General features: G+C 42.4%; 1 protein-coding gene across 2 annotated transcripts in view; it reads left to right on the top strand.

Annotated features, from left to right (window-relative positions):
* The window catches only part of ESRRG (estrogen related receptor gamma), a 657,829-nt gene that overhangs the window by 180,554 nt on the left and 449,891 nt on the right, over positions 1–27,384 (top strand). The window contains exon 2 of one of the 2 annotated variants that reach the window (XM_047754867.1): positions 25,532–25,623. The exons of the other annotated variant lie outside the window; for it this stretch is intronic. The gene's annotated coding sequence lies outside the window, so the exon portion shown is untranslated. The remainder of the gene's footprint in view (positions 1–25,531; positions 25,624–27,384) is intronic. 2 annotated transcript variants of the gene reach the window in all.

The following is a 27,384-nucleotide window of genomic DNA, read 5'->3' as shown; positions in this document are numbered from 1 at the left end:
TGCACCTGCGGCACAGGGAAGTTCCCGCCCTGGGGTCAAATCAGACCTGCACCTGCTGACCTACGCCACAGCCACACTGGATCCAAGCCGCATCTGTGACCTACACCACAACTTGCAGCAATGCCAGCTCCTTCAAGCACTGAGCAAGGCCAGGGATCAACCTGCATCCTCACAGAGACAACGTTGGGTCCTTAGCCCCCCTGAGATGGAGACTCCTGTCTTTCGCTTTCTGATTTCACTTAGTATGATAGTCTTGAGTTCCATCTATGTTGCTGCATGGCTTCATTTTTCGACAAAGGATGTATTAGCCTGATAATAACTGTTTGTATTTAGCAAAAAAATAAAAATTAGAAATAAAAAAGGAAAGAAGGTTTCTAGTTGTGGAAACTCCAGATCTAAAGGATGAGATTCGAGGTCTCAGACTTTGCAGATGAAAGGTCTAGTCTGAGGTTTTCATTCACAGCCTTCTCGTGACCATTCTTTCTGTCAGAAACACTTTTTAAATGTTCACAGACAGGGGGATTTGAGACCCTTAGCTCTACCCAGCCCTGTCTTCTTAGAATGAATTCAGGAAGCGTCAAAGGCTCTCCCCAACATCCCTCGTCGGGGAGGAATAGCCACGTCACCTACACTCAGCTGGACCTGGGCAACACCAGGGCCCCACGCTGCGTGCTGCCTATTGGCAGTAAGAAAGCTGCTCCCCCAGATTCCTCCCAGCTGCTTCCTTCCTCTAGCTCTTGTCATTCCTTTGTGTTTATTCCATAGCTTTGTACTGGAACAAAGCTTAAAAGTTGGATTTCCTGGGCGTTCCCCTCGTGGCTCCATGGTCACAAACCCAACTAGGATCCATTGAGGATGCGGGGTTGATCCCTGGCCTCATTCCTTAGGTTAAGGATCCGGCATTGCTGTGAGTTGTGGTGTAGGTCACAGCTTCGATTCAACCCCTAGCCTGGGAAACTTCATGTGCCATGGGTGCAGCCCTAAAAAGGAAAAAAAAAAAAATGGATTACAGTTGGAAAGAAAGAAGAAAGCACTGACAAATTGTCTTTAGTTGAATTCCATGAATTAGATCACGTTTGACTGTTGTTTTAGAATCATTAAAAAATGTATTAGGTAAAATAATTACAATAACGATCTTTTAACAAGAACTGGGTACTCCCTTTAAAATGAATAATCTGTAGTAAAGATTATGTCACGATTTATTTTGCGTGTGTATATATGTGTGTGTTTTTCTCTTTTAGCCAAATGGTTTTCAATAGCAATTACTGAAGTGTCAATGACCTTCTGGTTCAATTGAATTAAAAAACTTAAATGAAGTTTTACTAGTATCACTCTCTGCTGTCATACAGGTAATTGCGAACATGATATATGCTACCACAATGCCACCTAAAGTTAGTAGCCTTTGTTTAAAGCAAGGTAAAATTTTACATATACTGCGACAGAAAACAGCCTACAACAAAAGTCTGTTGGCCAGCAGGGTTTGTGCAGTACTGAATTTTCAAAGCACTAGGAAGAAAGAGACAAACTCTAAGAATAAGGTACTTAAGTAGTGACTGTTTAAGGCAAGATTGAACTATAATTGAAAAAGAAATCCTTAATAAGAAATAGGTAAATGTGCTCTCAGTATCTTCTGAGAGTTCTGGCTTCCCCATTTCTTTTTCTTTATGGTATCCTTTGATGAAAAGATCTTCCTATGTTTAGTTACATATAATTTATCAATCTTTTCTTTATGGTTGACACTTTTTGTGTTGTCAGATTTTTTTTTTTTCTAACTGAAGGTCATGAAGATATTTCTCTTACGCTATCTTCTTAAAGTTTTAGAGGTTTACTTTTCAGGTTTTAACCCATCTGAAATCTGCTGTTGTGTGTGGACAGTATAAGGTAGAACTCCTTTTAAGGATAATCAGTGGCAGTTCCCATTGTGGCTCAGCAGTAACAAACCCGACTAGTATCCATGAGGACATAGGTTCAATCCCCCAGCATTGCTGTGAGCTGTGGTGTAGGTTGCAGATGCAGCGCAGATCCCGTGTTGCTGTGGCTGAGGTGAAGGCGAGCAACATCTCTGATTCAAGCCCTAGCCTGGGAACTTCCATATATCGTGAGTGCAACCCTAAAAAGACAAAAAAAAAAAAAAAAGGTAATCAATGATCTCAGCACCATTTACTGTGGTTCATCTCCCCCCGAGCCACCTCCCCAGAGCTTCAGTTTCCTCTTGTTAGATACCAAGTTACCAACTAGTGGGGTCCTGTTTCTAAGCTCTCTATTTGGTTCTATTTATCAATCTGTCTATCCTTGTATAAATATATCATCTCACAGTAGCCTTATAATATGTTTTGATGACTAGAGAAGAAGTCCACAGAAGGCTGGCCAAGTAAATGTGGTATATTCATCACCTAGAATGTGATAGAATCAGTGAACTACAGCTTTGCACATCAACAGAGATGAATCATAGAAGCATAGTATGTAATGAGAAAGCAAAAACAACTAGAACGGACTGATTACTGCATGATACCATCTTGAAATATCACATAGAAATAAATCTAAACAATGTATTATTTAGGGACAGAGTCTTGGTGGTAAAATTTCCAGGGAAGACAGAAGGAATGAGATGCATCCGATTTAAGACAGACCTAGAGGTTATCATACTAAGTGAAGTTAGTCACAGTGAAAGCCAAGCCTTATATGATATCACGTATATGTGGAATCTAAAAAAGAACACAAATGAACTTATTTGCAAAACAGAAACATACTCACCGACTTTGAAAAACTTATGGTTACCAAAGGGGACAGGTGCAGTGGGCCAGGGGAGGGGGGGGCGGGTGAGGGATGGACTGGGGATTTGGGATTGGCATATGCACACTGAGGTATACGGAATGATCGGCCAGCGGGGACCTGCTGTATAGCGCAGGGAACTCTACCCCGTGATAGATCTATTTGATAATCTCTTGGGAAGAGAATCTGAAGTGCGTGGTGAACTGAATCCCTTTGTTACACAGCAGAAGTTATCACAACCTTTTAAGTCAGCTATGCTTCAATAAAACTTTTTAAAAGGAAAAAAAAAAGATAGTATGTACTGCTGGTGAGGGATGGAGCTGAGTATGAGTAGATATCTTTAGCATTTTTGGCAATGCTTGTTCCTTAAGCTGGATAGTGGGTTCATGAAGGCTCATTGTATTACTTGTTTCAGCATTTACATATATGATACACATTTTATATTAACTATTACAAAAATAAAATGTAACAACTATAAATGTGCATGCACTTTGATAATTTTATAAAAGCATAAGGCTATTAAAAATTTTAAACATCCCAGGAACTGAAATAGTTACTTTGTCTCTTCTCTGTGTTCCAGACTTTTCTCTTTCATGTTGTTTCTAATTCACATTAAATTTATACCCCCTCACAAGTGGGGTGTGTGTATATGCATGTGTGTGTGTGTGTGTGTGTGTGTGTGTCTAAAGTATTCAAGCAAACTGATACAATATATTGCAGTTTAAATCCTGGCTCTGGGAGTTTCCCTTGTGGCTCTGTGGAAACGAATTCTACTCGTATCCATGAGGATGCAGGTTTGATCCCTGGCCTCGCTCAGTGGCTGGGGGACATGGCGTTGCTATTGCTGTGAGCTGTGGTGTAGGTCGCAGATGTGGCTGGGATCCCACGTTGCTGTGGCTGTGGTGTAGGCTGAAGCTGTAGCTTGGATTAGACCCCTAGCCTGGGAACCTCCATATGCCATGGGTGCGGCTCTGAAAAAGCAACATAAATAAATCAATAAATAAATCCCAGCTCTGGGCTTGACTGGCTGTATACTTTTAGCACGTTGTTTAAACACTCCAAGTCTCCACTTCCTAATCTGTAAAGTGGGAACTTTCTCTCTTTGGGTTTTTCTTAGGATGGACCTCCCCTGGCATATGAGCAGCAGCAGCAAATATTGTATTTTATTACTTCTCTACTTCATAGAATCTCTCTATCTCTATATGTTTTTTCACTTTTGTTGGAAAGTGTATTTGGTTCCTGTGTTATTCAGCCTCATTAAAAAAAAATGTCATGGATGTTAGCTTTGTGTTTAGAATCACAGTTTTCTTTTAAATACATAATTGTAGTTGTTTAAGGAAATATAGTTGAAGACTAAAAATTTGTGTGTTTAAATTTGCAAAGAGTCCAAATATAAAGTCTTCTCAATACTTTTAGACGTTGAAAACTTGTTTTAGAATTTGGGGATATGGTCGTGAACAACATGTTTGTGGAATGAATATGCACATACAGCAGGGGCAGAGATTCTCTGTTCTCATGGAGCTTACATTTTTGTAGAGGGAGATAAATAATAAACTACAGGGAGGGAGGGAGGAAGGAAAGGGAAGGGAACAGAAGGGAGAAGGAAAGAAGGGGGAGCAAGGAGGGTAAGGAGGAAGGAAAGGAAGGAGGGAAGAAAGGGCAAAACAGACAAAACAAAAGGACAAAAGAGACAGAAAAAGGAAGGAAGGAAAGGCAGTGAAGTGAGTCAAAAATAAATTTGAAAACAATCACATCCTTAGATATCTACAATGGAATACTTCTCAGCCCTGAAAAAGGAATGAAATAATGCCATTTGCAGCAACATGGATGCTTGAGACTATCATACTAGTGAAGTCAGGCAGACAAAGACAAATACGATATGATATCGCTTATATTTGGAATCTAAAATATGATGCAAATGAACTTATAAAACAGAAACAAACTCACAGACATAGAAAACAAACCTATCATGGTTCCTGAAGGCCAAGGAGGGGCTAGAAATAAATTAGGCATTTGGGATTAGCAGATACACACTACTACACATAAAACAGATAAACAACAAGGACCTATAGCAGGGAACTATAATCAATGTCTTGTAATAAACTGTAATGGAAAACAATATGAAAAGTACACACACACACACTTGCACAGTATCTAATGCTGTGCAAAAGGAAACCAGGTTCCAAAAAAGTGTGTAACATGCGTATATTTGGTTCATGAGAACTTCTGAAAGACGCAAAACTACGCTTTGGTGACAGAAATCAGAAATTTAGTTCAGGAGAAAATTGACTGGAAAGGACCATAAGACAAATTTTCTAGCATGATAGAAATTTCTATAATTGATTGATATGATTTTAAGCATTTGTCAAAACTCATCCATTTGTACCCTTAAAATATGTGCATTTTATTGTAGTAATACCTAGTAGCAATACTTTAACTTTAAAAAATCGCATCACTCTGACGTCACAGTAAAGGACAGATGGAAGCGGGCAAGTGGGGATGTCACTGCGAGGTCCACGAGAGCTGGTGGCGGTGTGGATCCGGGCGGTAGGGATGAGGGCGTGGGAGCTTGTCCGACTCTGGATGTATTTTGAAGGAAGAACAAATGGATGGGGTGGATGGTGTTCGAGAAAGAATTAAGGCTGTCTCTCAAGTTTTGGGTCCAAACAACCCGAGGGTAGAAAATACTGGGGAGGTGTCGACTTAGTCAGAGGGTGAGGGTCCTTAGCACTCGCTTCGGCAGTGTTGGTTTTGAGATGTGTGAGAGACGTCCGGAGTTGTCTGGGACTAGGGAGAGGGATGAATGAGTAAGACGTGCAGAGGAAGCGGCTCAGCTAAGGGGATGCTGTTGTGATTTCTCAGCTTCCGTGTGGCACTCAAACCCGCGAGGCCAGCTGGGATGAGGCTAGCTGGGAGTGAGTGTAGACGCTTAAAGGAGACCAGGATTTAGCTTCATTAACAGCTAGGGGATGGGGAAATGAGGACGAATCCACAGAGGAGGCTCGGAGGAAGGAACCAGTGAGGAAGAGAGCAAAAAGAAAGCGGTCTCCCCAAAGGTCAGCAAAGAAGTATAAGAAACGGAGTCTTTTGCGTGTCTAGGTTCTTTGGAAAGACTTCTATCCAGGGCGCTCTATATTTTTGGCATCACAGTGATGAGGTTCTTTTCATAATCTGTCTTCATACTCTGGAACTCTTTATCACCTTGAAGTTTTATCATAATTTTTTATCATAATATATCTTTAAGAAGACCAAAAAAACAAAAACAAAACAAAACAAAAAAAGGAGTTCCCATCATGGTGCAGTGGTTAATGAATCTGACTAGGAACCATGAGGTCGAAGGTTCGATCCCTGGCCTTGCTCAGTGGATTGAGGATCCGGCATTGCCGTGAATTGTGGTGTAGGTCACAGATGCGGTTCGGATCCCGAGTTGCTGTGGCTCTGGCGTAGGCTGGCAGCTACAGCTCTGATTCGACCCCTAGCCTGGGAATCTCCATATGCCACAGGTGCGGCCCTAGAAAAGGCAAAAAGACCAATATATATATATAATATATATATAATCTTTAAATAAAATATGTTTATGTTATAAATAAAATATAAATTTATTATAATTCTAGAGTTCCCATCGTAGCTCAGCAGAAAGGAATCCGAGTAGGAACCATGAGGTTGCGGGTTCGATCCCTGGCCTCGCTCAGTGGGTTAAGGGTCCAGCGTTGCTGTGAGCTGTGGTGTAGGTTGCACACGTGGATCGGATCCCGAGTTGCTGTGGCTGTGGTGTAGGCCGGCAGCTACAGCTCCGATTAGACCCCTAGCCTGGGAACCTCCAGATGCCGAGGGTGCGGTCCTAGAAAAGGCGAAAAGACAAAAAAAAATTATTGTAATTTTAAGATATTTGCAGAATACTGCAGTTTCATCTTTTTTTTTGTCTTTTCCATCTTAGTTTAATTTTTATTTTGTGTATTCCTGGCTTGAACGTTCTTGACAGAGAAGTGATTGGCACGTGGGCAACACAGGACTTCTTCACCCTCTACCTCTGTTAGCTTGCAAAATTTTCTGATTTCTTCTCAAAGCCTTGGCCGTTTCTGTTGTCTGGAACTGCATTATCAAGCATGTGACAGGCGAGCTCTTCTGTACACCGTGGCTTTCTTTCCAGTGCAACACCACGGGGCAATCGTTTTGGAAGGTTTTTTTTTTAAGAGATTGAGATTCAAGTTAAAGCCAACTCTGTCTGCTGTTGCCAGTGCAGCTAGTTCCAATGAGGTGACAATTGGAGGAACAGCTAACCTCGCACGTCCTCAGGTAGCATCACTTCTGGGATGTCCTAACGTACTCCTCTGCCTGCCAGCTGGCAAGTGCCTTCACCAAGGAAACACAGCACATACCTTTACATGACTCAGACTCATTGACATAGGATATCCTTGATATTACGAGACGTACACTGTAGATACCTATTTAGAACCCAATTAGGTAATCAGAACATCACTCAGCTGGTGGAACACTCAAGCCATGACCACTGGCTCATTTTATGTGAGATCGCCTTAGTTACACATGCCTCGATCCAGTAATGAGGAACTCCTGAGTGCGTAATATTGAAAATTGCATAATACATTCTGCCCCCGTGTACTTAGAACAGGCCAAGATTCATCATCATAAAATAAGCAGCCAAAAGTAGAAATTTCACCTGTATTTTCAGAGCATGGACAGAAGCAAACTGAGCTTCGTTTTCATGGCCCCAGTGCAGCAGACAAGGATTTTTGTTGGGTGTCTTCACAGAACTTTCGCGAATGTGGCCATTGCTATGCATGATTACTTCTTCAATGGAGAGGCATTGCATGGAGGTTTTTTGGTTTTTTTTTTTTTAAGTATTATTATACTGAGTAATCGCTTATGGCATTTTTCATCCATGCTGTCTTGCAACTGAAAAAATTAACAATGGGCTTGCGTTAAAAAGTCCATTGTCTCATAATTTTAGAAAAATGTCAAGAGATAAGATATTATGTTGTGGTCTTATAAGCTAAGGAATCAAGACTGGCCATTAATTGATGTTTAGAGATGATTTCTCTTCCCTTGAACAATTAAAAACTGTTTGGATTGCTTTTAGGATTGACCCGAGTCTGTAGAGAATCCAAAGTGATAGTAGTAAAATCTGGTGTCTTGGCCCTTTTTTCTTTTTTGGAGGCTTTTTCATGTTTTCCTTCTAACTAGTCGGTAAGACTTTTTTTTTCCCATTGCCTCTTCAATTGATATGTCATTAGTGATGGACCATAGTATTGCTTTTAGTATTTACAACTCTATCTGCCAAAATGGCATGTCTTTATTCATTTCTCTGGATATTTTTAAGTGAGGCATGAAGGAATATTTGAGCTACGTTTCACGCTATTTCAAAATAACTCTGACCATCTTCCTACTTTGCAAGTGGAGCCTTTGCCGGGACAGCGCCTGGGTTTATGATGACATCACGTCCTTTCGTTATGTCACTGAGCCTGAAGTGGGGAGGTCAGAAGGACACGAGGAGCAATTATGGGCCCGGAAGACCAGGCTGCAGTTCAGAGGGAGCGAGCAGGGCTGAGAGTGAGGATGGAGGAGTCAGAGCAGAGGGAAGAGAGAAGAAGCAAGAGACGAAAGCAAACCCTGGTACATGTGGTCAGAGGCGTGAGCAGAAATTTTACCCTCAGCATTTTCATACTGTGCTTTGGGAAATGAAAAAAAAATTAATGAAGGGGAAAAAAAAGCCAGCAAGCCTTTAAAACTTTATTTCATCATTAAGAAAAGCTTTGGAAAACAGAGGGGTTACAGAAATGAGAGCAGGTGCGGTCGTGCAGAGGTAACTGTTCAGCATGTGTAAGTGCGGCTGGAAAATCATTGTCTTGCAGAGAATACTCGAAATTGGTCCCTAATGGCCTTGGTTTTTGTCATATGGTCTTGATTATAAGGCTAAAATTGCATTGCCATGCCTTTCGTGTGAACGAGATGGATGGATAATTATTACGTGCGCTGAATACCTTTCTGCCAGGAGGAGCCAGGAGCCTGGTCACTGCAGCCACCACGTCGCCCGGCTGTCAGAAAAGCTCTAAGCGGCCAATTCATCACCATATTTAGGTGGAGGAGAAATGGAAATTTGCCTCTCTGGTTGGGTGTGCACACTCCCACCTCCAAATACATATGCAGAGTGTGGACAAACCAGAGGAGCCCGCTGTGTGATTGCGAGGCCGTGTTTCGAGAGGCTGTCGCCTCTGTTTCTGAACAGAGGGTTCAGAAGCAAAACGGTGAGCTCTCAGAAACTGATGATTCTTGGGGTCCACGTGCTAGGATCTGGCACCAAAGCCTCACCATGAACGCTGGCGCAGTTTGAAATGTTGCAGGGAGTTTAAAACTCTTGACATGAGGAGCTGTCAAGTGAACCAGAAATGTTTATGAAAGACCAATAATTTTTGATGCACTAAAAGAAAGAAAAATCTTTCCTTCGTGAAGATTTACTGTTTAAGCTAAAATTGCTATTTTGCATGTTCTCACGATTCTCTCAGAAGGTGGAAGTAATGATGGAAGTGAAATTCCAGCTGTTCCTGCTGCTGAGCATAACTTTCATGGCTGTTTAGTAGTGGCCACACCACCCCCTCTGGCAAGGACTTCAGCGGAGTGCGCCACAGGGGGCGAGGACAAGTCCCGCATTTTGTGCTCTCTGAGTGGGTGAGAGTCAGGGCTGCGCTGAGATCCCGACCGTGACCACACAGCTCCCACATCACAGGGTTATTTATGACCGATCCTGGCCTCGGGAGATGGTGGCTTCCCCTTTCCTTGCAGCCCTTTGCAAAATATGGGCAATTAGCTATGAGGGCTGCTGGCTCTCCCATATCGAGCCTTGACCTTGGGGGCCAGCGGTGAGGGGAGAAACAAATCACAACTGGCTGAAGAGCTCATAGAGAGTCCCTTGTGAGAGCAGACACAGTGCTGGCAGGACAAGGCTCTGAGTCCAGAATCGGTGTTCAGAAGTTCTCTGACTGTGGTCTACAGTGTGCCCCCTCCAGCCCCAGGAGCAGGTGTCGAGAGGATTATGCAGCTTGCTCTCACAGATCACCAGCCAGTCACCTCAGCTGTCCTGCTCGTGATAGTTTGATTGTTTCTATGCAGGATGTTTATTGTAAGGTAAGGAACAGCCAAAATGTTTAGAATGGAAGTTTCTTTGTAAATGAAAGGAAAATAGGGGAAATAATAGCGCATAACAATATATATGTGCACACATATATATGTATATATGTATGTCCATATATGCATGTATATATGTGTGTATATGCATGTATATATGTGTGTATATGCATGTATATATATGTGTGTATGCATGTATATATGTGTGTATATGCATGTATATATGTGTGTGTATGTGTATGCATCTATGAGTAAGTGTATATCTGTATATATTGCATGTATGTATATATGTGTTGTGTGTATATATATATGTTATATATGTATATATGTATGTTTGATATAGGTCTATGTGAGTTTGTATATATGTTATGTATGTATATGTGTGTGTATATACATGTTTGTATATATGTGAATGAATATGTATATGTTTTGATATATGTATAAGTATGTGTGTATTTAAAGAATTATTAATGGAACGGATCAGGAAACCTGGAATAATTATTTTAGCGTATTGAATATGTTTCAGTTTTCAAGCGTGTGTACAGTGATGCATGGCTTCACTATAACCCTTATTATGCTGTATCATATGGTAATTAAATCTGGGATTCTAGGGCAATAATACATGAGAGTCACACTATTTTGGTGCTGTTTTTAACTTCCATTTCTATTGAAAAATGCTAAATTAGTAGCATTTTGTGATTCCAGATTTAGCTCTTTTAATAAGAAACAGAACCTAAAAACAGCCCAACCGAGCAGCTGAAATCTTATCACAAGCCGGTAAGATCAATAAGCTAAAAAAAGTATGAAAAGTTTTTGAGTGACAGCTTAAAAATGGAAAATTTAAATATATATATCACTGCCTTCTGCTCCATTGTGTAAGGCATAAAGCCCTTTTTGGCAGTACATTTTTAAGCAGTCAAGAAAGTGATTTATTAGTGTCACTAGATTTGTGTTTATGTTCCGTGCTGTAAACCATGCTTATAGCAGTATATCTGTATTAGGGCATTAATACTAGGAGTGCTACGTAAGCCTAACGTTACTGATATTGTTCAAAGCATGGTTTATTGGGCTATAAATAGTAACATCAGTATGGACACTTGCTGCATCATCTAAGTGCCTGGATGACTGTACCTGCTGCTAAATGACCATGTTGCTGTTGACAGTATATAAAACATACATAGTGACCACGAGTGATATTTCATGGGGACTGCTGGTGTTTCTCCTGTCCTTTGGCCCGCAGAGGAGGAGCTCTATGTGTGCTGAAACCTAGCTAGATTTTCCCAGGTTTATTAGAGGGATATGATAAGGGAAAACCACCTCTTGATTTTAAACATTCTTATTTCACGTGACCACCAGTTTTATGTCACAAATAATAATGAATCATTGTCCACAGTAATGGAAGAATACTTAGCAATCAAGAGTTGGGTTTTGGTTTGAACTTCTGCATCCAACTATGTCATTACCTTGATACGAAACTAGTTGCTATTTATTCATTTATTGAACAGGTTTTCATTGCAAATGGACTGCTGTCTTTGTTTTGTTGTAGTTTGTGTCTTCTTTTTTATTAGTTTTTTTTTAAAGTATAGTTGATTTACAATGTTGTGCCAATTTCTGCTGAACAGCAAAGCGACCCATTCATACACATATATACATTATTTTTCTCTCATCATCCTTCATCATGGTCTATCCCAAGAGGTTGGACACAGTTCCCTGTGACCCCATTGCCCATCCATGCTAAATATAATAGTTTGCATCTATTAACCCCAAACTCCCAGTTCATCTCACTCCTTCCTTCCTCCCCCTTGGCAACCTGTTCTGTATGTCTGCGAGTCTCTTTCTGTTCTGTAGATAGATTCGTTGCCATATTTTAGATTCCACATATAAGTGATATCATATGGTATTTGTCTTTCTCTGTCTGACTTCACTTGGTATAATAATCTCTGGTTGCATCCATGTTGATGAAAATGGCATTATTTCGTTCTTTTTTATGGCTAAGTAGTATTCCATTGTGTATCTCTACCATATCTTCTTCATTCATTCATCTGTCGATGGACATTTAGATTGTTTCCATGTCTTGGCTGTTGTGAATAGTGCCGCTATAAACATACAGGTGCAGATGTCTTTTTGAATTATAGTTTTGTCTGGATATATGCCCAGGAGTAGGACTGCTGCATCATATGGTAGTTCTATATTCAGTTTTCTGAGGAACTTCCATACTATTCTCCATAGTGGTTGTCTCAGTTTACATTCCCACTAACAGTGTAGGAAGGTTCCCTTTTTTCCACACCCTCTCCAGCATTTGTTATTTGTAGATTATTGATGACAGCAATTCTGACTGGTGTGAGGTGGTACCAGTCAGGTGATTTGAATTTCTCTAATAATTAGTTGAGATTATAATCTCAATAATTTTGAGCATTTTTTCATGTGCCTACTGGCTGTCTATACGTCTTCTTCGGAGAAAAGTCTACTTAGGTCTTTTCCCATTTTTGGATTGAGTTGTTTGTATATTTTAGAGATGAAGCCCTTGTCGGCGGCGTCATTTGCAACCAGTTTCTCCCATTCCATAGGTTGTCTTTTCATTCTTTTTATGGTTTCCATTGCTGTGCAAAAGCTCGTAAGTTTGATTAGGTTCCACATGTTTATTTTTGTTCTAATTTCTATTGACTTGGGAGACTGACCTAAGAGAACATTTGTATGGTTTATGGGAGGTCGACTGCTGTCTTTGGGCTGCTATCATAAAAAAAAAGCATAAACTGGGTGGCTTATCAATAGCAGGTATTTATTTCTCACAGTTTTGGGAGGCTGGGGAGTCCAAAATTGCAAGATTGTGACTCCAGAAGATTTGATGTCTTTTTGCTTTGTCTTTTTGCTTTGTCTTTTTGCTGTAACCACCCATGGAGGAAGAAGCAAGGGAGCTCTCAGGCCTCTCTTCTAAGGACACCAGTCCCATCATGGGGGGGGGGGTGTCCATCATTCTCATAATCTAATCACCGCCCAAAGGACACACACCATCGCATTGGACACTAGGATTCAAAATGTAAGTTTCAGGGGGACATAAACATTGTCTCCATAGCAACTATATATGGTGGTCCCACCACCATATGGTGGGTCCCAGTTGCCCTAGAAAATACATGTGTTAAGCTTGATTTCTTTTGTTAAAAATCAGGACAGTATTTCAAGTCGGTTTGAATTTGACTATAGGCACTCTCCTTTATTAAAGACTGTACACAAGTGAAAACACTCTTTCTTAAAAGTTGTTTTTAGGAGGCAAAATGGTCACCTAAATCATGAGTGTGCTAGTTTATCAAGGTGTTTTTTACTTCGTAAAGACTAATGAGAAGTCCCCACGGTAACGCAGTGGATGAAGGAGCTGGCGTTGCCTCAGCTGTGACGTAGGTAGCACCTGAGGCTTGACGTCGATGCCTGGCCCGAGAACTTCCATATGCTGTGGTTGCGGCTGAAAAAAGGGAGGGGGTAATGACATATATTAAATGAGGCTTTGAGTCATTAGGATTGGAAGAGAATAGTCAGAGCCAGTAATTTATTCCTTCATTCATTTAACATCCTTTTATGGAGCCCAGCTATGTGCCAAAAGCTGTGTGTGGCCCTTTGGAGAATAAATGATCAGTGGCACTCATTCCTTATCCTAAAGACACAGTCACATGATACTGCATTTTGAGGCAATAAGCCGAAGAAGTTATGGAAAAGTTTTGGTTTTTTTTTCTCCCCAGACTAATAAAAGAGAGGAATCAAATGCATGGGATGATAATGATAAAATCCATTTTCGTTAGTCTGTCATTTCTTGCTAGTTCGTTGCAGACTATGTGGTAGAAACAGGTTCACGGAAATGCTAAACCAGTCTTGTACTTCTCTTGCCCATTTCACCTCAAATATCTTCTTTCTTGGAACTGACTAGATAAGGTCAAGGAGGTTACGAGCTGGGTAACCCATAAAGGATGGCCCGCCGATGCAGGATGTTGATAATAGGTGTGCAGACTACGTGGCACATGATTAATCTTATTAAGAGTGAAGATAGGCAAGCTTTGATCACCTTCTTCCCATTGAAAGAAGGTTAAGTCCCAGAGTCAACAGCTAGAAGAAGAGGATTTTTCTCATCCAGACAACAGGAAATATGTGCTCATTTTTTTCAAGGCCATTAACGTCGGTGCCTTGATGAAGCTTCTCCTTCTCTCTTAAGGAAGCGTGACCATGATTTGACTTGTTTCAGGGTAAATAAACCGGTGACATTTGCGTGTTGGCGGGAAGCCACCATGTGGTTCATGCCCAGCAAACAGAGAAGGAGGAGGCCCCCCTGGAAGTTTTCCTTCTGTCCTCACATCCACATCAGGAAGGAAGGCACAGAAGGAGGACGTGGCTGGTCCAAGACCTCCATCCCAGAAGCCAGCAGAAATAAGAAACATCCTAAATTCTCACCTTCGGGATCGTTGAAGACACTGGGCAGGCAGGGGACTCTGTTCTTTCCTGGCTGGTTCATGGCCAGCCTCCAGCAGTGCTTTCTCCCTGCCCTCCCCTCCCCCCACCCCAAGTCTGTCGAGTTTCCCTAAAGAACACAGAGCCTGGGAAGCACATGCGATGGTGTCTTAGACCCTAACCATATCCTTGTAAGAGTGCACAGGTCAGTGGTGGAATGAAGCCTAACAGCCCGGGGCTCTGTGACGTCCACTGATTCCTCGTTGTTAATTCCTCATCACCTCTTTCGTGGGTTGAAATATCCGGCTTTGGTCTAAAAAGCAGCTAAAAACCTTATACAAAGAGCTTATAAACAAACACCCACTTGAACCATATGGTCTTGTAACACATACAAGTGATTAAGCTTTGGCGCTCTGATTGTTAAACTTTTTAAAACACAAGAATTCCAAACACCCCCAGATAGGCTCCTTATATGAGAATATAGGGAAGGAAACCTGTGATGCTCTATATAGTAAATAATATGGGGAGATGAAAACATTTTTTTTTTTGTTGTTTTCCTACTTTTTCCTCTCCTTCCCTCCTTTGCTTTCCTCATCATGAGTGTTACAGAAAGAGAAACCCTTAGGGTACAAATGCATGGACTAAAAATACATTTAGAGTTCCGCTATACTGATTCTACATGCTTAACAACTTAGAATTATTCCTTAGCTTTACCTTAATTATGATTTTTGCCCTTGATAGAGACAGAAACACGCATGCTTGAGTGTATGTGTGTGCGTATGCACGCAAGGGGGTGTCTCAGTTCCTTCCAGAATATATTAAGCACTCTGGGCTATGTGCAAATAATGAATTCATACTTTTTTGTTCATAATGAGTGAAGAAAGTCAGGTCGGGGGAAATTAAATATGTTAAGAGCTCTCATTTTAATTGTAGAATATCGATACTGTCTTTAGAGTTAATTTCCTCGACAAAGCGTAGGGCACATGGATGGAGTTCTTCAGATATTTCTAACGTGGAAATGATTCTAAACGGGAACCTGTCATTTAAGTGACATCACTAAAGGGAAAAAGAATAAGCTGCACATGACACCACAAGCACGTGGACATAACACAGGTTTCTAGCTGATGGCTGTTGAACGACACGGAGAACCCCAAACTCTCTTTTTTTATTTTCGATTTTTTCCTTTTTCCTTGTAAATGTTATTGGAATATAGTTGACTTACAGTGTTGTGTTAGTTTCAGGTGTACTGCAAGGTGAATCAGTTATGCATATGCCCATATCCATTCCTTTTCAGGTTCTTTTCCCATATAGGTTACTACAGAGGCTTGAGGAGGTGTCCCTGTGCTGTACAGGTGGCTCCAGTCCTTCATCCATTCCATATGTAGTAGTGTGTTATGTCAGTCCTAGCCTCCCAATTTATTCCTCCCCTTCATGTTTCCCTTCTGGTAACCCTATATTTGATCTTGTACTCTTTGAGTCTCTTCCTGTTTTATGAAAAAGGTCTTTTGTATCATTTTTCATTAGATTCTACATATTAGTAATCTCATGTGATGTGTATTTTTCTCCCAAAACTCTTAAGCGAAATAAAAACTCTAAGTGATAAGTCAATATTATATTAGGGCTCCTGTTTCTGTCTTCTCCATCTTGACTGATCCTCAGCCCTAGATTTCTCACTTTGGGGGGGGGGATGGAGAAGAAAGACCTTTGTTGAAAGGAGAGATGAAAGAGTGTTAAGTTTCAGCCATGGTGCCTGGTGAATCATATAAACCTTCAAATATTAAATGATTCAAACCCAATCAAAGTTAATTGCTCTCTCACGTTGAAGTTCACAGTGGATCTCCCCAGTGGGGGGGAGGGGGTTCTCTCTCCAGTGGTGATTGGAAGGTTGAGTTCCCTCTATCCTGTTGCTCTCTGACTTTGATATCTGACATACAGAGTTGACTATAGCACCTACAGAAGCCCCCAGAAAGGGAAATCTGTATGTGGGAGGGCTTTACGGGCCATGTATGGAGAGGCTTCTCTTACTTCCAGTCTCTTTCCATGGAGGAAAACTCAATCCCATGACCACACCTATGGTCAAGGGCAGCTGGAGAATGTGGTATGATCTAGCTGCATACCCAGGAACAAGAGGAGGTGAGTTTGATGAACTGCTGGCTACCTTCCCCTGGAAGAGGGAAGAGAAGGAAAAGATAGGTGTTGATGCAAGACCCTCTCTAGTATCTTTTGCTTGCAAAGAAGAAAATAAATAAGCCTTGTTCGATGATGTGCTGGCGAACTGTCTCTCTGTGGAAGGGAGGTGTTAGAAAAAAACAACAACAGGTTAATAGATGCAGAGTATTGCCTTTGGAATGGATTAACAATGAGATCGTGCTGTGTAGCACTGCGAACTATGTCTAGTCACTTATGATGGAGCATGATCGTGGGAGAAAAAAGAATGTGTACATGTATGTGTGACTGGGTCACCTTGCTGTACGGTAGAAAATTGACAGAACTCTGTAAACCAGCTATATAATGAAAAACAAAATAATTATATTAAAAAACACACACACACACACACCTGGGGAGTTCCCAGTATGGGTCAGTGGGTTACCAACCCAACTAGTGTTTATGAGGATGCAGGTTTGATCCCTGGCCCTGCTCATTGGGTTATGGATCTGGCATTACCATCAGCTATGGTAGGTTGCAGATGCAGCTTGGATGCTGCGTTGTTGTGGCTGTGGCTGTGGCTGACGGCTGCAGTTCGGATTCAACCCCTAGCCTGGGAACTTCCATATGCCACAGGGGTGGCCCTAAAAAGCAATAGCAATAATAAATTACAAAGCACCTGATTTGGAACATTTGCCGATGTCTCTGGTGTAAATACTCTCACTGTGGCTGATTTCAGGCTACTGACGTGAAATCACTCAATGTGGACTTGAGAAGAAATCGCCTCTAGTGAGCTGGAGCAAGCCATTCTAACAGTGCATTTTACTAATGAATTCTGAGAAAACCCATCCGAGGCAGCCCATTTGTGGGAAGGACGTGAGTGTGCATTTTCCCTTTTGTATTTGACACAAGGAAAGGTTCACTTCAGAAGGAATTTATCATCTACAAATCATCAGTGTGACATTGTGATATATCCCTATCAAGAACGAGGGGAGGTGTACCACCTCTGCATCAGAGAAAACCAGCACCCAGGGCACAGAGTCTAGGCTGACCATCTGTATTCAATCCTGGGTCACTCTCAGGTAAAATTGAAAGCTTCTAGAACAACTTTCCCCAGGAGCATACCAAGAAGTCAGATGCCACTTCTGGAATTTCATATGACTGTTCCCGTAATTGTTTTCCAAAAAGAGGACATGGAATGGATAGTGGTGATGATGGAAAAGAGATGCCAAGGATGATTTTTTGGGTTTTGTCTATAAAAGGAGTTGGATGGTGGTATCATTCCCAGTGAGAGAAGCAAAGAACTGGTATGAGCTGGTTTGTGTTTTAAGAAAATAACTCTGACAAATGGATGCTCAGATCTCAATTGATTGATTAATTCTGACTATTACTGATAGACCAATGGCTATATATCCTGAAATTTCCACTCTTGCTTGTCTACTCTTGCTGTTCAAAGAATCAGGCCATGGAGGGTCAGTTTGGTTCCATCTTGCCATGTGGCTTGATCCAGGCAGGTGTGGTGCCCTCGAATCTGAGTCTGTTAGTCCAGATGGAGGATCGAGAGATGTAAGGTACCAGACTTCTGGCCAGTGGTTTTTGCTGTGTGTGTGTCTTGTTTTCAAGTGTTAAAGTGTTCCAAATGTTAAAGATACAGCACCTCTTGAGCTGATGGTGTGGTTTGAATATACTGGAAAGGCACAGGAGTCCCTATGTGATGCTCATTGCTTGTTTTGTTGGAAAGACTTACAAAAAGACATCGTTAGGGGTCCAGTCTCCATGCTTTTCGTGGGGAACACAAGCTCCAGCAGATCCAAACCTAAAAATGAATTCATTATGTGATTTATTGGTTCTCGTCCGTTACTGGTTTATTTTAGGTCACTCGCTGTTTTTGGAAAGTACTCAAACTGGTAATGACAGGCTTTGGTATTGCAGTTTCTCAGAAAGTTAATCCACTCACTTAGTAAATAATGAGACATTCTAGGAGCAGCTTTCCTCCTCCCAGTATTCTTTAATGATGGTGAGACGTGAGCGCCTCTGAAACTAACTTTCCCCACGCCAATCTACTCTCCTGAATTTTTTCTTCACTGCAGTCTGCCAAAAAAAGAGAACTAGGGCTTGGCGCACCAGTTTTGATCAGACCAGCCCTCGGAATCATAATGTTCTAAGTACAAAGCTCACTAATTGAATTTCATTAGCTGGACTGAAATATAGCAGCCAAGGCAGAGAACACTGTCGGCTGTTTTTTATGAGGTCCGGCGTCTAAAGTCATTTTTTTAAAGATGTGAGTGATGCAATTTCTTGTATCTTTCATTTAAAATGCTACTTGGTAAACAGTGTTTCAGATTAGTGTATTTGTAATTTAAATGAAGACCATACATCAAGCTGAATCTGAAAAGAAAGGAGAAGTTTAGGAAATGATTCATTCCCCTTTTTGTGTGATGTACGGGAGAAAATAATAAATAGGTAAGGAGACGGGGAAGAAGGGTTTGCGGATTTTAGTAGACAAAATTGAACTATTTCTAAAAAGACTCAGTTCCCATAGCTAAATCTTTTTTTTCTTCCAGCAGACTCATACATTGTGCCTAATTCATTTTTTATTTTCTCTCAGGGTCTGCTTGCAGATTTGCCTCAACAAAGGAAGCATCATGTTACATCTTTTAAATAATTGATGGCTCTCAGTCCAAACCAGCTTGAAGGAAATTCTGAAAATAGGTCCTGATTGAGCAAATGCCCCTTCTCCCCCCCTCCGCCCCCCCCCCCCCCCCGTTTCCCTCCTCAGCCCGCCCCACTCATCTTTTCCGTCCCCCTTTGCTTGTTATCTATCCTCTGTCTTGACCCGTAGAAAATAATGCTATCATTTGGGTTTAGGTTTTCCCTACCACTTGGTCTTGTTTATTTTATATCATGCTGTCGTATTAAGGACGGGGGGAGTTGTTCATTTGTAAGGGGGCTGATGTAATGAAGGGTTCTTAATTAATCATCAGAAGTGTTACGTCATGATCACTGCCAGAGACAGTTTGCTGGGAATGTCCGAAACGGGGCTTGGAGCTTGTGCATCTCAATTCAGGGTGTGTTTCTCCAAGGGTCCGCTTACCCCGGAAGCCGGGCCAGCCGTGTCCTCGCCCGATTCCAGCTCTTCCTGTGGGTTCGAGTACGGGGAGTGGGTCTGTGTTTCCCCCCAGAGCGATAAGAGCGTCTCCATCTCACCTCATTACTGGAGTCCTTAGCGATTTTCTAGGACTCAAAAAAGCCTGTATTGCTTTCGGCAGCTGTGGTTGGTGGAGCCAAAGCTTGGTCCACAGTGACCTGGCTTCCTGTCCCGACTTTCCCGTCAGTCCTTTCCTTTCCCAAGGCCTCAGTGTCCTCACGGGTGAAAGGAGAGCTTTGGTGGGGACCATCTCCACGGTGTCTGCCAGCGATGGCTTTCTTGCATCCTCCAGGGAGGGCTGCTAAACCACGGGGAGGTTGCCCTTGCCTCGAATTTGAGCGTGTTGACGGTTCAAGTTTGAGTGAATGGACCACCTGCTCCTTCACAGTTAGACTCCCTCTTTCCTTGCATTATTTTTCTTTCCTCTTAGACTGGCACATTTCTTCTCTTCTGCTGCTAACCCTGGTTCCTTTCGCCTTCTGACTTTCCAGGTATCCAGGGTTAAAGTAGAAGAGAAATGATGGGAAATGTGCTGGAATGAAGGATCTTGGCCAGTTATTTTTAAAATATCCTGCCCTTGTTACAGAAAAGCTCTCCCTTTTAGAAACCGCATCAGAAGGTAGCCAATAGTATTGAACTTGGGAAGGCTAACTATAGAGTGACAACTGTCAGGAAATCTAAATCTGGGATTCTGTGTTGGAGTTCATTTTAACTGGGGGAAAGCCTTACGTTATATCCATGACTGAAAAAGCTGTATCTACATTGATGAATTATTATCCATTCTGAAAACTCTATTCGTCTCAGACCTATTCTTCCTTTCATGGGTCATTTTAAAATATCAGGTTGAGCATATTGTTTCCTGCTTCTCTTTTACTACAGCAACTTGGGGGAAGATGGGGGTGCTGAAAGCCGTCATGGCCCCAGATTTTCCCAGTAACCAGTAGCTCCTTTGTCTAAGCCATGCCTGTCCAGGATCGTCTTTTCTGATTGGCTTTATTGAAATCTTGGGAAAAAAAATCTTCAAATAATCAAACTTACTTAGAACCTCTGCAACAACACATGGCTGGGAATCAAGAAAGCTGAGGAATTGCTTCTGTTCATCTCCTCCAATCTAACTGTGTGCTGGAGTTATAAATGGAACGATCAGAGGAACTATGTTTGTTTCCTCTTCTGAAAACCTTCTGCCATCCATTTACGTTTTGACAATAGATGATGCAGAGGCTTGTATCTGTGTGTAAGCAGTTATAGGTAACTGCTCCTAGTAAGATGTACTCCTAAGGTGTTGGAATTCAAAATGTGCTTTTCCCCAAGTATGTCCATGTTTTGTTTGGTTGGTTGGTTTTGGGTTTTGTTTTTTAAAGCCACACTTGCCGCATATGGAGGTTTCCAGGCCAGGAGTCGAATTGGAGCCATAGCGGCCGGCCTGTGCCACAGCCACAGCACCAGGGAATCTGAGCCAAGTCTGTGACCTACACCGCAGCTCATGGCAATGCTGAGTCCTTAATCCACTGAGTGAGGCCAGGGATCAAACCCACGTCCTCATGGATACTGGTTGGGCTGGTAACCACTGAGCCACAGTAGGAACTTGCTCCATGTTGTTAAGAGTTGGGTTCCCCTGTAGCGCTGCTATGCTGATTCATGTGCATTATGTGCTACAGAAACTTCTCTTTTTCTTGGAATATCTACTCTTAGTATCACTTGGGACCTGAAGAGCAGATCTAAGGTAGAGGGATGATTTCCCCATCTTCTAAGGAGGTGACTGCCCCAACCCAGAAGCTGCTGCTGGACGAGGATGGTACGTGTCCTCTTGCCTTGGGGCCAGTGACTTTGTGAGTGAAAGCACACTGGTCTTTTTTTTTTTTTTTTTTTTTTTTAGGGCCAAACCCTCGGCATATAGAAGTTCCCAGCGAGGGGTCGAATCCGAGCTGTAGCTGCCAGCCTGCACCACAGCTCATGGCAACACTGGATCCTTAACCTGCTGAGTGAGACCAGGGATCGAACTAGTGTCCTCATGAGGATCCTAGTCGGGTTTGTTAACTGCTGAGCCGTGAAGGGAACTCCGACACTGGTGTTTTGACTCTCTAGATTTGCTTTGGAAATACTCTGGGATAGGGAAAAACCTCTAGATGCTTCCTCCCCCGGCCCCACTCTGTGAGCCATTCACATATGAACCTGCATGAAAGATGCTTACTGCAGTGGTACAATGCAAAATATATGCTAATGTATCTGGTAGTTTTTAATCCTGGTATTAATTAATTTTCTGTCCGTTCATATGTCTGATCACAAAAATGAATTGGGTAGAGGTAATTCCTAATTTACAAACAGTTGTGTCCCAGGGTACATTTTAAAACTGGTTGTCATTCAGACTACTTGCAGACAAGAAAAAAAAAAAAATGATGCGTTCCCATCATGGCTCAGTGGAAATGAATCTGACTAACATCCGTGAAGATGCAGGTTTGATCCCTGGCCTTGCCCAGTAGATTAAGGATCTGGTGTTGCCATGAGCTGTGGTGTAGGTCGCAGACTCGGCTCGGATCCCACATGGCTGTGGCTCCAGCTCCTATGGGACCCCTAGCCTGGGACCTTCCATATGCTGTGGATGTGGGCCCCCCCCCAAAAAAAAAAGACAAAAAGAAAGAAAGAAAGTGAGTTACGCTGTGATTAGTTTCCAGATTACCCACAAAGATCTTCTCAATCATACTGTCCCTCAACTTCTGAGGGTCTACAGCAGCCTTGTTTTCTATTCTGTAGTAAATTGTCTGCAATATTGAATAAGACATCTTCCACCTGAGTTGGTTGTCCTTGTTTAAAACAAAGTCAGTCTGGGGATAGATGTATTGAATTTCGTAGCAAGAGCACCCCTGGGGTAATAGGAAGCAATGCCGGTGCCCAGTCGTCTTCCCTTACTCCCCGTTCCTTCACGGGACAGAGCAGGAGATGCAGCAGGAGACGCATGTGGCCAAAATATGTGGACAATGGGATGGAGGAAGAGCAGCCAAAGAGGCAGGTTCTAATTCCTGCTTCGCCCCTCCCCTCCTCCCAGTCGCCCATGCGACAGCTAGCTCATGTACCTTTGGGCTCAGGAGACCCCAAATTCTTCTGTAAGGAATTACAGAAGCACCAGGCCACCATCCTTTTGCTCCTTGCAAGAGCTCCCGAAGGTCTTGTCCATGACTGAGAGGGACTTGACAGTGGCTCGGCGAGGAATTCTTCCTCTCAAGACTCTGAGGGCAGAACCCACCACCCCCTGACCTGGGCTCCCTCTGCCTGTGTGGGGGGCGCTGTCAGAGGATCCTGAGTTGAATGCCTTGGCTCAGGGAGAAGCACTATACGTGGGATCCAAAGGGAAGCCTGTTGCCAAAACTCCTACCACCATGTCAGCGTTGGTGTGGATTTTCATTGGTTTCAGAGATGGGCTTTGACAAGTCTTATTTCGATTTATCTGTCTGTCTGTCTGTCTGTCTAGATCTGCTGTTTGTTTGTTGTTATGGTCGTTGATTGCCACCCCAAGATGTATGGCGTTCCTGGGCCAGGGGCCAGGGATCACATCCGAGTCGCAGTTGTGACAACACCAGTCCTTAACACACTGTGCTGGGCCAGGGATCAAACCTGCGTCCCCGTGCTCCAGAGACGCTGCTGATCCCCTGGTGCCCCAGCGAGGACGCCGCGTCATGGGTTTTAAATGTTACCTTGAAATCACAGCCATGTCGGCGGTGATCCTTGGCGTCATTCTATGGACGGGAACTCATGAAATCAGCACCCAAAGTGTTTTTGTTCCTTCAAAGCCTTCTTTGGTACTTCTGGAGTCCTCAGCGTTCCTTAAAATTAAATAAATAAATAAATAAGTAACAGCCTAAATGAGTTCCCCTCAGGTGTGTTACCCTGTAGTGTCGCTTGGGTCGGTTTGCTCCTAATGCTTCTTTATACTTACACAAACTACAGCTTTGTAACAGGCCTGTGTTCACAGTCCTAGAAAAAAATAAACAGAGCCGGAGTCTCACATTCGTGTCATCCTGACTTCTTTCTCACTCATGAGTTTACTGAATACGCCCACTGATTTTTGTTTGCAGAGCGTCTTCCTTTTTGTTTTGTTGTTGTTGTTTGGGGGGGGCTCTTCTTTTATTGAAGTACAGTGAATTGACAATGTTGTGTTAGTTTCAAGTGTACAGCAAGGTGGTTCAGTTACCCGTATGTATGTATCGATATATTCAGATTCTTTGCCATTACGGGTTATCGTAGGATACTGAGCAACGTTCCCTGGGCTCGACAGTAGGTCCTTGGTGTTTATCTATTTTATATATAGTGTGCGTATATATTAATCCCAGATTCCTACGTTATACCTCCCTGACCCCCCCTTACCCATTGGTGAATGTCAGTTTGTTTTCTATGTCTGTGAGTCTATTTCTCTTTTGCAAATAAGTTCCCTCGTGTCATTTGTTTAGATTCCACATAGAAGTAATATCCTGTGATCTTTGTCTTTCTCCGTTAGCATCTTCCTTCCTGGATGCTAGACCCCGCCAAGGTCTAAGCTACCCTGGGAGCCTCCTTGGTCTCTGGGCTTCGTTGGCCTGCAGCGCTCCCTCTCTGCGAGAATGTCTCTTAAAACAATCCCTTTGTTTTCTAGTGCTCAAATAGGGCTCTCTTCAGCAGTAAAACAAATGATCAAAGTTTGATTCCAATTGCTTTTTGTCGTCTTGGGGTATTAAGGCCAAGTTGGAATTGAAACCTCAATCCCGAGTCATTGTCAAGCATTTTACTTTTAACTTCATTCTTTAAAGAAAAGGGAAAAAAAAAAAAAAAAAAACTGTGGGCTTGAAAGGTGCCTTCAATGAATTCGATGTTCAGCCCCTTTGAGAATCTTCTAATCACAGTACGGGCATCTCCTGGAAGTGGTCCCTCCCCGAAGTCTGTAGTCCCCACGTTCATGCCTCAAGGGGTGTGATGGAAGATGGCCTGGTGCCATTGGATTCACGAGTCCCCCCATCGTTTGCTGAACAAGCGGCATGAGAGTGTGCACCAAACAAGAAGTTAGGGGCTTCTCAGTTGTCCATGGGCCACAGCCTTAGTTTCTTCCCCCTTCTTCTTTCCCTGAGCTGCAAGTCCTGCACTGTTACTGTGGTACTCTGGGCTCCTCTGGCTTACTGTGTTACTCCGAGCAGTTTTCTTTTATCCAGGGGTAAAGGTGGGAGAGGTATTAATTCAAATCATATGGACTCGCCATTCTACGAGGTCAGGCTTACTAAAATATTGGCCTTTTCTTGAGGTTCCATCTAATAGTTGCCTCTGATAAACAGCATTTTGAAAAAAAAAAATAACCTATTTAGTGAAAACCCACTATGGGCTTATTTAAAACCAAAGCTTTGAGTTTTTTGAATCCTGCAACTTTTACTTCTCTACCTGCTTCCTTTTTATCTTTTTTTTTTTTTGAGGATCAGAGAAATAAGAAACAAACCCTCCTATTTGAAGAAATTCATATATTTTAAGATCAACGCAAAATTAGTCGAAAGTCCCTTGGTCTCTGTAGAATTTTTTTTCTTTTTCTGAAAGTTTATAAATGGATGTTAAAATGGAAAATGCTTTGAAACCTTAACCGGAGCTTTCGCTGTAAATAAGAGAGGGGCGGAAGACAAATAAATATGATAACGCTGAGAAGGAAGAAAACTTGAAGAAATGAGAACTGTCCCTTAGTGTGTGTGGTAAGATAGTTCTGAGTATATATATATAGGAAAATCAAACACTTAGAGAAGGCAGTGTGCACTAAGTCGTAGCTGTTGACGTGTGCTTAGCTCTCTTGCCTGGGAGATTTTTTTTAAAATGCAGCAGCCAAGGAAATTGACCTCACTTTTTTTTTTCTTTTTTGGGTTGGATCCTTGCTCACGTCACATAAATGAATAGAGCTGACAATTTACTGGTTCATCAATGAAACAATATTACATTATGAAGATGTAAGGAAAAAATCCTACGCTAACATTGTTGCAGTTTGAAAGGTAAGCCATTCCCTACAAGATTAGGAGATGCTGATGTTGGGTTAAAGCCAACAGAACAAAATGCCACGTGGTACAGGCTAAAGGGTTAAGTGACCCCCTGACATCTTTGACTGTCCCCAAGGTCCTGGCAAGGATCTCATTAGCACGCGAGAGGCTCTGTGTTTCCCTCGTTCTGTCTTTTAAAGTGCAGAAACCTCATTTTTCAAGATTTTAAAGCGTTTTATTCTGTGGGATATTCTGACACATGGGACTTTATGGAGTGCTTGTTGCAATGGTCACGTGGTTCCTTTGGAAAGGTTTTGCTCTTATATCTGTTGATTCCCTACATTGACCGTTAAGGCATGGGTGTCAGGACCAGACTATTTCTCAAATTTGGTCTTTTGGCGATGCACGAGAAGTAAAATGTTGTTGTTGTTTCTCGTCCTATACTTGAAATAGGAAGCCTTCTCTTCTTAAGTTCACCTTCTGTGATCTTACTAAAAGTTCTTGGCACACAGTCAGTTACCAGTTGGATGCCTAGTTCTTCCCCAATAGACCTAGAAGTTAAGTCTCCTTCACTCTGTTTTTGAAGGAAGACCATGTAATACTTACGTCTCTAGCTACCATCAGTTATCGAACTGGTCTTCTAAACCCGGGTCCCCCCCATCCCCTTGAGTCCATGAACCCCATGGATATGACTGTGATATGAAAATCATTATATGGAGGGGTCCTTCAACTGGAGAGGGTCTGTGCTTCCATCAGACTCTCAAACGGGTTCACAACTCAGGAAAAGTGGCAAACCCCTGCCCTCCACAGCTAGCCCTTCCAAGGCAGGATCGTTGAGTCATCAGGTACCTGTTACCCCCAGTGCCTGAGGCCTGGGGCAGTGCAGGGGAGTAGGAAATCGTGCTTTCTCCCTGGCATGGGGCTTCTCCATCCTACGTTTTGTGAGCAGCACTCAGCAGGTTCCTGCTTCGATGTGGAAAATGGCACTGAGGAGGTGAATTATCTTTTGCATGGCACTCAGGCTGCTTTCTTTGCAAGCTGAGAATAATTTCAGGGTGGGCGAAGGAGTCGATTGAAGTGAGTTTGCTTTTCTCTCTGCTCCTTCAGCTCCAACCATCAGGAAGTGGAGTTCCGGCCCCAGATCATTCAGTTCCATGATTCTGGGATGTCATCTGCTGTCTTGTATAATAACATCAGCTTAGTTTTAATTATTGGTGATACTTCAGTCTGTGCTGCTCAAAACTGCAGGTGGGCCCTGCTTTAAGAAAATGGGAAACCACTTCCATGTCATACTTCCTGTGCCTTTGCAGAAAGGGGCAAGCATTTGCACTCTAAAAATAGCGTGGCTTTATGAAATAATTTATCACAAGATTCCTTTAAATAACTAACTCTCTTAGAGCATTTAAAATATGATTTGATTTGAAAAAATCAATTGTCCACTCACTCAACTTTTCAAGAATGCACCTGCCCTGTAATGGGAGGTGGGAGAAGGGAAAAAAAAGCAGGCGACAAGGAATGAGGGTCTTAAATGAGCTGAAGAGGAATTAATTTTAATTTAGAGAAGAATTTGCTTTTCTAGAGTTTCCCAGGGAAAAAAACCTTCACCTTTCTCACCTCCAAAGTATTTAAGGAAAGAAAACAAACAAACAAACAAACAAACAAAAAACAGGTCAATTTGAGTTGGGGAAAGATAAATCTATTTCTTCAGTGGGTTGCATTCTGCATTATGCATGTGTGTACAAGTGAGGTTTGCTTTGATCCTGACTATTAAGTTTA

This window comes from Phacochoerus africanus, chromosome 12 (genome assembly GCF_016906955.1).
Source record: "Phacochoerus africanus isolate WHEZ1 chromosome 12, ROS_Pafr_v1, whole genome shotgun sequence".
NCBI lineage: Eukaryota > Metazoa > Chordata > Mammalia > Artiodactyla > Suidae > Phacochoerus > Phacochoerus africanus.
This window is presented reverse-complemented; position numbering and strand designations above follow the sequence as displayed.